Below are 12,573 nucleotides of genomic sequence, written 5' to 3'. Positions count from 1 at the left end.
GGCACTGAAATTGTGTGAGATGTCATGGGACATGGTCTGTTTGTGCACATCATGTTCAACATGTGACGTCATATCTCAGCAGCGACCGGGGAGCTTTTCAGGTGCTATGTCGTGGCTGTATCTAAGCGTTACTTCGAATGTTTCCAAGCATTGTCATCTTTGCAATAATGACATTAAAGTTATTTTTTTAAATAAATGAACCTTCTCTTTAGCCCTAATAAGGCCCTCCACGATTGTTTGATTGCTTGGGAACGCATATGGATGGGGCCCCGCCGCCCGCTGACTTTTTTCTACCGAGTCTTGCGCAACTTTTAAAATAATTCTTTTGAAAATCGGACTTACGGTTACAAGGTCACATGACATTTTGTCTTTGCATGTCAGCCTGAAAATCGCTCATTTTCGTGATTTGTGTAAAAAACATATGGAAAAGTCATTTTTCCTAAAAACAGATCAAACATGGGTTATTGGGTCTTGTTTAAAGTTTAGGTGGTTGTTTTGGGAGTCAATATAGTTGAATTGTATTGAGAAATGAAACAAAACAACATAAATAAGGAATTACATCAGTTAAAAAAACAATGAAATACATAAGAAATTATTGAAACAAGGGATAACATAAGGAATAAGCTGGCTCTTCCAAATGTTGTTGTCGTATTATTATTCAGAATGGTCTAATGAATATATGTAGTGAAAAAGAATGCTTAAATATTATGTGCATAAATTACCATAAATATGCAAATGAGTGAATTTTTCAAAAAATTGAAATTATCATATTATTTTATACACTTCACTTGACATGCGTGCACATTTTCATGGCGATCGGCCCCTTCGCGGCCGAGATCTTAAGGGGGGCCATTATGCCCCCCCCCCCCCCCCTGGCCGTACTAAGACTTCAAATAGCCCGGCCTTTTTAGGGTTAAGGAACTATACACGTGTTTACATGATACTGTCTGAACATATCTTTATTAAAGGTAAAACAAAATGTTGGTATGGGGTCATGATTTTTTTCCAAATGAACATATTGTAAGCATATGCGATCCTAAAATATTTAGTGATCGTTGTCGCGGTTGAAATCGAGTCTAATGAGTTACGAAATTGTAAATAATAAACTGTTTATGTTGTATAGCTCTCTCTCTCTCAAGATCAAGATATTAATTAAGCTATGAAACAATGTTTCTTGATTAAAATCGACCGATTAGATATTCCAGTTAGGAAATTATACATCACAACTACATATTCGGAGGTTTTCATGGTCGCAGCTACCATTGTAAGGCCGTAGAACCTATTTGAAATTTATCAAAATTTACCGGGAGCAATATTCATGTTTTTTCTCAAATGCAGAAGTTTTTTAGGGTCTAAATTTGTTTGTGCGTATAATACATCCACAGGGGCATCCAAATATATCAAAATTGTAAAGGATCACTATCCACCCAATGTTCAAAATTGCACCCCCCCCCCCCCCATTGAGCGCCAGGGAGGGGCGGGGATCTCCGAAAAAAAGATAAAAATTAACGCCCCCCCCCCCCCTGGATCCGCCACTACGTATACGTACGTTGCTCCTTTATGAAGAAGTACTCCGTGAAGCCAAGTATTAACAGAGAATTGATAATACCAGTATATATTGTAAAAGGTTACTCTTTATGGGGCAAATACCCTGGCGCCCTTGCGGCGAGTAAAAGCAGACATTTTGGGGGATTTTCAGGCGGTGTCCGGCTGGCTCCTGTACAGTTCCTATACGGGCGCCGGGGTATTTTTCATCAGCCGTACGGGCGCCGTACGGGCGCCGTATTGCTGAGTTGCTCCCAGCGTTTTCATCTGACCGTTAAAACGGTAAATGGCCCCTCATCGTACGGGTCCCGCGCGAGCTGCGGATGGCAGGCCGCCGGGTAGAGGAAATAATAACAATAACAGTAATTTTTAAAAAGCGCATAATAAGAAATTCTCTATGCGCTTTACAATAATCAATTATACAATAAATTACATCGCAAAGGGCCCGGTGTGTTAGTGACCCAGGCATTTCTTGGAATGGCATACTCTCCCTAATCTAGCTAGTTTGTTAATAAAATAGTGACGAACTCCTTTCCGAAAGGGCTTACATCCATTGTCACCAAATTTGATTTGATTTTTTTATTAATGCATTATTCATGTGTGGCTTCTTTATAGTAATCTTTTTTTTAAAAGAAGATTTGTAGAAAAAAATAACAAAGAAAACATGTGCACCAAGCAGCTCAATGTACTTACTGGGTGTGAACAAAAATGGACACTTGTTTTCAGGTACGTTGCATGTTGATTAAATTTTGATAGTTGACGGAAAGATATTGTATAAAAAAATGTCTGGAGTAGAAATAGATGGTAGAACTTGTTTTAATTTTGTCATCATTTTCATTTATTTCAAGAAGAGGATTTTCAACTTTGGTCAAACTCCACCCCTATACAAATTTTCATTTTGAATAGTGGTCCATGAGAGTCTAGGCCTCTGGCGCGTGTAACAAACGATACCCCTTTTCAAAAATTCTTTCATCCGGGCCTACAAGTTGTGGAGTTTGGAGAGCATAATTGCCTATCGATACCGTGATGTGATGGTAGGTAGTTTCTTGTCTTTCTTCACTTAAAAATGCGGATCATGTGCCGATCCCCCCCCCCCCGGTTGTACTAAAAATTGTGTAGATAGACAGTAAAATGCTATTGTTTGATACATAAACTAAATACTCTCATAAGCATCTGTAGACAATGTAATTTTGAGCCCAAATCTGAAATCCTCTAGCAGTCTAGTGAAAATAATTCAAAATAATGTAAACATGAATAAAAGCTGTGCCATTATTGATGTCTACACTTCTTTGAAAATCAGCTACGGGTACCTCATAAATATGAAATAAAATGTTTGCTTACCATTTTAAAAGTTATTACAGATCAAAAGTGTCAGGCGTTTTTTTTTACACCCAGTATTTGAAAATACAATTGAATAGAAATACTTTTCCGTTTTTATTTGTAAAAATACAAAATCCATCTTTTTTTGTTTGTTCCGAAAACATCACGAATGTTTCTTAATTGATTCAAGATAAATTCTGATAATGATATAAATTGTAAAGTGCCCAATCAAAAATATACTAGCCAGGCACCATGCATTAATAGACCCAAGAAAATACAAAACTATAATATTGTTAAATTGCTCGATAACATTGCTCAATCTTATTTGATTCGAAATATATATCATTAATGAAACATTGTAAAGGCTATACAGTCTTTAAAAATCCTACACCATTATACAGAGCGCCACCACCGTCCAGCTAGGCACCATGTTTAGTAATATCATATATGTATAGACCGACGTTTATTTGAATTGTTTAGGAAAATGCGTAGCCAAAACTCCAATCGATTCGGATAAATTGCTATACATATATATTGATATTTATTCTTCTTATTAACACAATACCGTTATTTGTAAGCAGGACACACTATATAGAGTGGTTCTGACTGCGTACCAGAGAAAGTAGGAGGAGCCTACACAAACAAATAACTGTAAATCTAATGCAAAAATTGAAGTCCAGGGGTAGTTTACCCGTTCCTGGCATACTTTCGGAAACATAATTAATTATAATAAAAAAAACAGTACCTCGAAAGTTGATACTTATTCTATTCTACTTTAGATATATACAATGTCGAACTATTAACCACCCAAATGATCAAGTTAATCCAATTCCTCAATTGCTATAGCGCCCCCTTTAGGTCAATGTTTTACCCAAATCGGCGAAAAAAAAGGAACAACTTTACAGTATCAACATATCTTCTATCAAACAAATTAGTTCAATATATTAAGCAATCTGAATAAAGATTTTCTTATATACACATAAAGTAAAAGGTAAAGGTGTTGCTTCATATCCCATAATTAACCAATTTGTTATATTTACATATGCACCATGTTTTTTAACTCCTAGATTTTCATTATAATTATATGAGGGTCTTGTATGAGTGGAGGTCTGTAACTATACTGTATTACCATGTCACACTTTGGCATACTGCCCTCTTCTAATTTTTAGAGAAAACGAATGTCGATGTAATTTAATCTTTCCAACCATATACGACTCGTTTCCAAAAAAATGTAAAACCATCACACCTTTACCGAGCGAATAATTTTGGTGAGATGATTTAGTTTGGGAACTGTGTCGCATAATAGTTTCCGTCACGGTCCACGCACTATGTAAAAGGCAATTGTCTGTACAAATTCAGGTTTGCTAAATCTATCCAACATCAGTTTAATCGTTACAAACCCTATTCGGTTCACGTAAAGCATACCATTGGTAAATGCATGAATGTAGTTCGGTCTTTACTTTGAGGGTTTTCACTTATTTCCTGAATTACATTAGGATACATATGTATATGTGGAATCTAGTTAAGGATGAGGGACCTGAATATCAGGTGAAGTGTCATAAACAGAAGCCAAAATATTGTTTCCATTTTTCACTTGAGTTATTTGTCTGTCTGAATTTTTTCGTATATTCTTGAAGCAAGCATTGTTTGTATCAAAGTGGAACGAAAGATACCCTCATTTGGACATGCTTTACACTTCAAATATTTTTCCGTTGTAATTCTACTCTAAAGAATCTATTTGACATTTCGACAAACATGTTTTTGAGCTTTAAAGCACCCACACTCCTTAGGTTACTATTAGTGATCATAAAAGGATTTTTTTTTTGTGTAAAACCTTCCAGCGTGAACATCATAACAAATGATTTCAATCGAGGTACGTTTTCTTTCAAAACGTTCCTTTCAAACGTGATTTTATTTCTCCTTTTACTCTTGTTACAATCTCAACCGTATGACATAAATTTTGTTTTTATTCACCTGCGATACTGTGACATGAAATAAAGAGTGAGCCAGTCCGTATTTCATGGTATGACTAATGGGGATATGACATAGATTTGTGTGGTTTTGAGGCAAATTCAGTCTTTTTTTCTCGTTTTTGTGTTAAAAGATGAGTAAACCCATATCGTTTACATATAACATAAACTAAGAACAAGAAGAAACAAAACTATATACACAACCAGTTCCATAACACAGTGTTTGTAATTTTAATAGAGAAGAGGATTCGTTAGGCTGTGAGCAAGTTAACTTGTAGAATCTTCAAATGTCGGGAGAAGATTTGGTCTTCAACGGTAGCCGGTGACCGGACAGGCTAGGTACTATCACAGCCATCTATACACATGTAGATGTATATAGATGGCTCTGGGTACTATCAGTGCCATTAATTAGGAGAGTTTGGGTCACATCATGGCGTATATTCTTTTTTGTTCGTGCTTGCCCAACAAAGCAGTAGTCGCCATTTTGTGACCAACTCGAACCGGGTTGGCCAAACTCTGTGTATAGACGGGACTGGGTACTATATACATGTAGCGCCACACGTGATGCCCCGGGCAATAACGGCTTTGGGGCGTGGCGGTAACCGCAGCTAAATTTCTCTAAAAGCTTGATCGAGATGGAAGGCGGTTTTCAGGAATTTGTTTGCTCAAATAATTTGTCTTGATTAATAAATTTTTGACAAGTGTTTCGAGAAAGTGGCCCCATCTTCCTGTTCCAAATGTAATCATTGATGTAACTTCATATAACATGTGTTCATGACATGACAAAGAGGACGAGGTATTGAGTTGAACTAAAAGAAACAAGGTTATGGTCATTCATCTATACGATGATTATTGACACATTAAGTCAGTCATGTCCGTTCTCATTTGCATTATGTAGAACTGTGATGGGCCAATGTAGCTTTACAAAGCTGAGCACAATGTAAAGGAAATATTTCATGGGGGCAGTTTTTAAAAAAGAGCGCTGTCTCTTTGTTAAGTTAGTTGTCGGTGAACTGTATTTGAACATGGTGTGTGAAACAATAATAAGACAACGATTGAAAGAAGTTAAAAATCCTCTAGTTTTCAAGGCAGGGACCGATTTGTTTCTATTGAATGCTAAAATATAAAAAACAGTGGATATAGATGAAGGGGAAATTATGTGAAAGATAATAAGCCAGTTCACGGTTGCAGTCTGAGCATGAGCAGATAAATGTCATTGCAGAACAAATTTTGAAATACACGGAGAGGAAATACTGGATACGTGCTCATGAAAGCTATGTAATCATTATTCATTAATGCACAATCAGTGCACTCTATGATACACAGGTGGAAGTATTCTTTGTAAAAGGGGAAACAAAGGCTATTTATATAGCAGCTCCATCGATGTAGGAGTGATTATTTCAAAATGTACAAAGTGGGACCTCTTTATGTTTTGAAGATCTGTGCATATTCGGGGTCATTGCAGTAATATGCTAACCGTGAACTGGTCTATTGTATTAAGTTTGTCATTTCAATATCTTTCCCTCAGATAAGCTTTAGCAGAAGAACCCAACTCATGGAAGTTATTGTAGACATTGCGGCAAATGTTAAAGATAAAAATGATATGGACACCTAAACATTTCGCAGATAAATTGACAGGTATCCATGTAAACATGATGGCATCATTTCACAGTAATCTTGAAACTTGTTTTCCTTAATATATGTACAAAATGGAAAGATATAACAGGTATATGAGTACAATTACGGAATAAAGGTGATAATTTTGAATTGTTTTAAAGCTTATCTGCCGTAGTTTACAGGAGGGATTAGACCGCTCTGCACGGTCACTGGACAGGTGGCTATCTCATCAACTCAGCTCTCAGTTAACATAAGAAAAAGAGGATCATGGGGGACCAATGGTCACCGATTAGGCATTGTTTGTTATATAGAGGGCGCAAGTAGCTACCAGTAGTGCAGTGGGCCTTTAAAGAGGATAACACACACTTTTAAATAGAATGTACGGGAGAGATTCATTTCATGGATGGACCAAGGTGGACACAGTAAAGTCGTGTCATTGTAATATCTGTAATAATGTGGGGATGTCAGGCAAAGTTTGGGAACAAAGCTTTCAAAGTCAGTAGATTTACAAATATGTCAGGAACAACTCTGAAGGGGCTGTCGGGCTTTTGTATGGGGGGAGGGGTGGTGGAGAGTTGGTGTAAAACCTTGATCATCTAACACTGTCCCCATGTGATCATGAATCCTTGTTCAGAAGATCTAAATGGTCAACATGAGTGCAGTTATAATTTGTATATAATATCTCTACATGATTTTCCTTTTTACCATGAGAGATGAACGCCGATGGAGCAAGGTGACAACTTGAGGAGACGAAGGTAGCGTAGCAAAATAATGGGATGTTTTGGAGAGATACATAGTTATGAAAGTTTCCTTCGGCTGATGTGCGGTGCGGCGCGGTGTGCAGCCAACATCAAATTCTGTAGAACTTTGCAGGAATTATGAATTTGTCATGTATGTCTTCTTTGCAAATAAATTAGTTCAATATAAATTAAGCAATATGAATAAAGATTTTATTACATAAACAAAAAGTAAAATGTGAAGGTGCTGCTTCATATCCCATAATAAACCAAGTTGTTATATTTACATATGCACCATGTCATTCTATAGAACGACATGGTGCATTTTTTTTTAACTCTTAGATTTTATTATAATTATTATGAGGGTCCTTAATGAGTGGAGGTCTGTAACTATACTATATTACCATGTCACAATTTGGCATACTGCCCTCTTCTAATTTTTAGTTTGAGAAAACAAATGTCGATGTAATTTAATATTTTCAACCATATAAGACTCGTTTCCAAAAATGTAAAAACCATCACACCTTTGCCGAGCGAAAGTTTTTTGTGAGATGATTTAGTTTGAAAACTGTGTCGCATAAAAGTCTCCGTCACGGTCCACGCACCATGTAAAAGGCAATTGTCTGTAAAAAATTCTGGTTTCCCCCAATTTACTCAACATCAGCTAAACGGTTGTAAGCCCCCTTAGCTAGGTTTAAATACAACACATAGCACAGCTTAGTGCATGAACGTAGTTCGGTATTTACGTTTTAGGGTTTTCACTTATTAAAAGAATTACATTATGATACATATATATATATATATATATCTGAAATCTTGTTAAGGATGGTGGACCTGAATATCAGATAAAGTTTCATAAACAGAAGCCAAAATATTGTTTCCTTTCACTTCACTAATATATCTGTCTGAATGTAAATTTTCGTATTGTAGCGAGGAATGTTTGTATCAAAGTGGAACAAAATAATACCCAAATTTGGACATGCTTATACTTCAAATAGTTTTCCATTGTAATTCTACTCTAAAGAATCTATTCGACAAACATGTTTTGTGAGCTTTAAAGCACCCACACTCCTTAGGTTACTATCGGTGATCATTAAAGGATTTGTTCAGTTGTAAAACCTTCCAGCGTGAACTTCATTACAAATGATTCAATCAAGGTACGTTTCCTTTCAGAACGTTCTTTCAAACGTGCTTTTCTTTCTTCTTTTTCCCTTGTTACAAGCCCAGCCGTATGAAATATTTTATTCACTTACGATACTGTGACAAGATATAAAGAGTGTACCAGTCCGTATAGCATGACATGACTAATGGGGATCGGACATAGATTTGTGTGGTTAACAGGCAAAGTCAGTCTTTTCTCTCTTTCTATCTCTCTCTCTCTTTCTCTCTCTCTATCTCTCTCTCTCTCTTGTGTTTAAAAATTCAGGGTTCATGAGTTAACCCATATCGCTTACATACTATAAACTAAGAAGAAGAAAAAAAACACAAAAACCCTTCCCTTCCAACCACACTCCAATCAAAACACAACCCCACACATGACATGCACCAGAAAACAAAAAAACACACACACACACACACACACACGCACATGGCATCAATGCATCAAATGTATAGAATGTATTGAAGTACATGTATTTCCAAAACACCCTTTTGGGGGAAGTGTCTCGCCTCCCGTTCACACTACATGTTAGTCTACATCTACATGAAAACACTTCAATGAATATATATATGTTTTTCTAGTATCCATAAAATTCTCCCTATGTGAAATGAGGCGTAGGGTTGATACACCCCCAACGCTTACCCTTACATAAACAGGAAATTATAATATATTTTGAACTATCGCAATTTTTAAAATGATGGTTTAAACGTTAAGCTTTCTCCTATTTTCAGCCCCACCGAGCTACCCAGTCTCTCGAATCAGATCTTCTTTTTGATTAAAAATACACACAAACACAAATAAAATCGAATTTGAAATAAACATGTATGCTATTTCGTTATTCGATTTGCATTCGTTGTCGTCGTTGTTGTTGTTTCGAAACATACACAAAATGATGTTGTCCCATTAACTTCAATTCTTTAAAGGGGAATCCTTCACTGAAACTAAGTTGGTTTCAGTAGGAGCAGAAAAGCGGGAGGAACAGGTCAGTGAAAGCTCGAGCAATACCCGAATAAAAATGAAAAATGTAATTTATTGAAGTTGTAATCAGTGACACACAAATTGGCAACATTTTGACATTTCATGCGAGCTCCTCTCCAATGTATTCTGTTCAATTTTTGTATTAACTGCCATTTTCTTAGTTATTGATCACGGAATAGATTTGTTTCATACATATTTGCAATGATTATATTTTAGGTCAGTGTATGATGGGTCAAATATTGACTTTTCATTGCCCATTTTCTTTCACATTTCTGCATTTTTTTATTACAAGTAATATAATTTCAAAGGGGAATTTCCCTTTGATTCTCCCGTTTTCTCGTTGCGCAAAGTTGATTTTTAGTTATTCCGGCTCGTTAAACGTTTGCATTCACAGGCCAGACCGCCAGGAATTTATATTACCAACAATATTCTATATTACAGATTATGATCACACACTCATTCAAGTAAATGAATTACTCTTTGTTCGAGAACTGGAGTAAATATGGAACTCCCAACATCATTCCTGATGCATTCAACCATTTCAATAGACGAATTCTATTTTGGGTAAAACGTTTTCATAAGACCGGTAATGTGCATGCTTAACTACATTTTGAATAGGGGATCACACACGCTAACAATCTTTCTTGGCTCTAGGCCAAGAGGAAGAGCATGACATGCAACCCAGGCACCCAATCAAATCGATAAGGTCGAATACTTTAGAAGACCTCTAAGTACAATCACTTAGTGAATACAACTTCAACACCACCAACAACAAATAGTACCGGAAGATGCGTTTATTGTAGCTGGTTTATTGATTAGTAGATGTATTGCCTCTATGGTGCAGACTTAGTTGCCAGATTATATCAAATTGTAGGGCTAGGCTGTGTTGTGTCCATAACATTCTAATAAGTCCTAATGCTTAAATACTTAAAGCCTATCTGCACTAGTTTGGCCGGGAGGGATTTGACTTCCATGTGTGTTATCTCATAAAATCAGCTCTTGATTAACATAAGAAAAAGGGCATTATGTGAACCAACGGGTACCGTTTAAGCAATTTTGGCTATACAGAGGGCGAAAGTAAATACAAGTAGTGCAGTCCCACTTTAAATATGGATTATAAGTTTGTATACATCAGTGACAGAGGGGAGCATAGCCTCTTGTTTAAGCTTTACTGGAAATATTCATTATTTCCAGATTTCTATAAACATCCATCACTTTATTTCATCACTCCTGTATACTATTATTTTTATGTGTCAGACATATGTACATCAACATTATTTTGTTTTCATTCTCATCATCATTATCATCGACATCATCACCATCATCACCATCATAATAACACTAATATTTTAAAAAACTCTTTTTTAATCATCCACCCGGGGCAGCCCTTTTTGTTCTGCAGATGTATTAATTAATAATTATTGATAGTTTGTTGTTGAATAACTTTTTGTTTTAATATGAACATTTTACATATTAGTATTTATTTTCTATACGTTCAAAACAATTTGTTATATTTAGTTCTCGTTGTATCATTGAAATGTCATTCGATTTGTATGATTTGCACAAGAAATTAAGTTCAATTCAAATTCAAATTCAAAAGAGAGATATTGCTTTGAACTCTTTTATTTTGAAGAAATTATATAGATTTGGAAAAAAAATTGTATTCATTAGCTGAGAAGAACCGTCACTATCTCCCCACAATACAATAGACACAAATTGAGTGGGCCAATCTTTTTCATTTATCAACAAACAAAGTAAGTTCCATTTGTTTTGCTTGTGTTCTCTTTTATGAAAACTCATTATAAGTAATAACAACAATAACAAACTCCTTTTCTAAAGAAATTTAAAGAACAAATCAAAATCAAATAATCATCTCTTATGCTACAACTTTTGGAAAACTTCATTTTATATATAAATATATTGGAATGAGGGGTGGAGGGGAAAGATGGTCCATCGTAGAGAAATTAATAGGAATAGAATTTTGAAATAAAGCAAACGTGGTTTATCTCTACGACTCTGTCATCATGTCGACTTTAATTTTATCGTAAACCAATTATTGATGGTGTTTGATCTACTTTGTTAACTAAACATACTTGGATCTGCGTGTTTAGAACAAAGTACTTAAATACATTTGATGTTATTTGCAATCAGATTTAATACTTGAGAGTAATATAGAAAATGAATTTATATGAGAAATATGTCATTGACCAAAATTATGTGATGTGTTCTATTCACTTTAATATCAAGATCTTTCAAGTTTTACTTAAAATTTGAATTGTAATAAATAATGATACAATCTACATGTAGAATACAAGCAAACCCCATGTTGCCTCATTTTGCCGAGCTGTTAGATATGTCATACTCCATTGTTTTCCTTTTTTGTGTAGTACTTTGTTTATTCGTATCTAATACATGGGAGCGGTGAGCGATTTAGCTGTCGAAAACTCAAAAAGTGCTCTTGTAAACTGGAAAAAAAAACCACCTTTAAAATACACGAGAAAACTGTCAAAAATGATACCTCTAAAACACCATATCATAAAAGAGCTCGCGCAATAAAAAAAAAAAAATGTTTTTCAAACTGGTACACTGATTTTAGAACACCAACTTCATGTGCCTTTTCCTTTTGGAAAGTCATCAGTCCTGAGTCCGTTGGAGAGGACTTCAAGCAGCTGACCCCTAGTATCTCACTTACAAGCATACACTTGCTTTTTTCTTAGGAGTAAGATACAATCAATTCATCAAAATCAATTTAAAGTGTACGTATCTCTAAATATAAAACATGTTTTGTTCTTGATATAGGAGGTTTCATGTTGCTATACAATATTACAATTATGAGCTTCACATGTTACTTCTACAAAGAGATGCTGTAGTTTAAATACACTTCCAGTGAGCAGTAAACAGTAGTAAGATTTGTTGAGTATGAAATTGCCATGTAGATTGAGCTTGATGAGAGAACTGGTATCACTAATCTGTCTACGTGGCTGGGGAACATAGACTGAATACAGAGATAGATATAAAGCGAATACATGCTTTTGAGATGAATTGTATAATAAGGCTTCTGTATACCCACTACATTTGTTTGCGTAACTTCAAGAATGAAGTGAGAGATATAATTGAGAGTTATATAGGGTAACATGATCACCATATTACAATAATGAGAAATAGACAGCTGCAGTAGTTTAGGCATTGGAGTGGATGGAAGAAGAGTTTGACATCTTGCAAGGAGGAAGTGATGGGAGAAGAAAGA

This window comes from Strongylocentrotus purpuratus, unplaced genomic scaffold (assembly GCF_000002235.5).
Source record: "Strongylocentrotus purpuratus isolate Spur 01 unplaced genomic scaffold, Spur_5.0 spur5_scaffold_18, whole genome shotgun sequence".
NCBI lineage: Eukaryota > Metazoa > Echinodermata > Echinoidea > Camarodonta > Strongylocentrotidae > Strongylocentrotus > Strongylocentrotus purpuratus.
Note: the sequence above shows the minus strand (reverse complement) of the source record.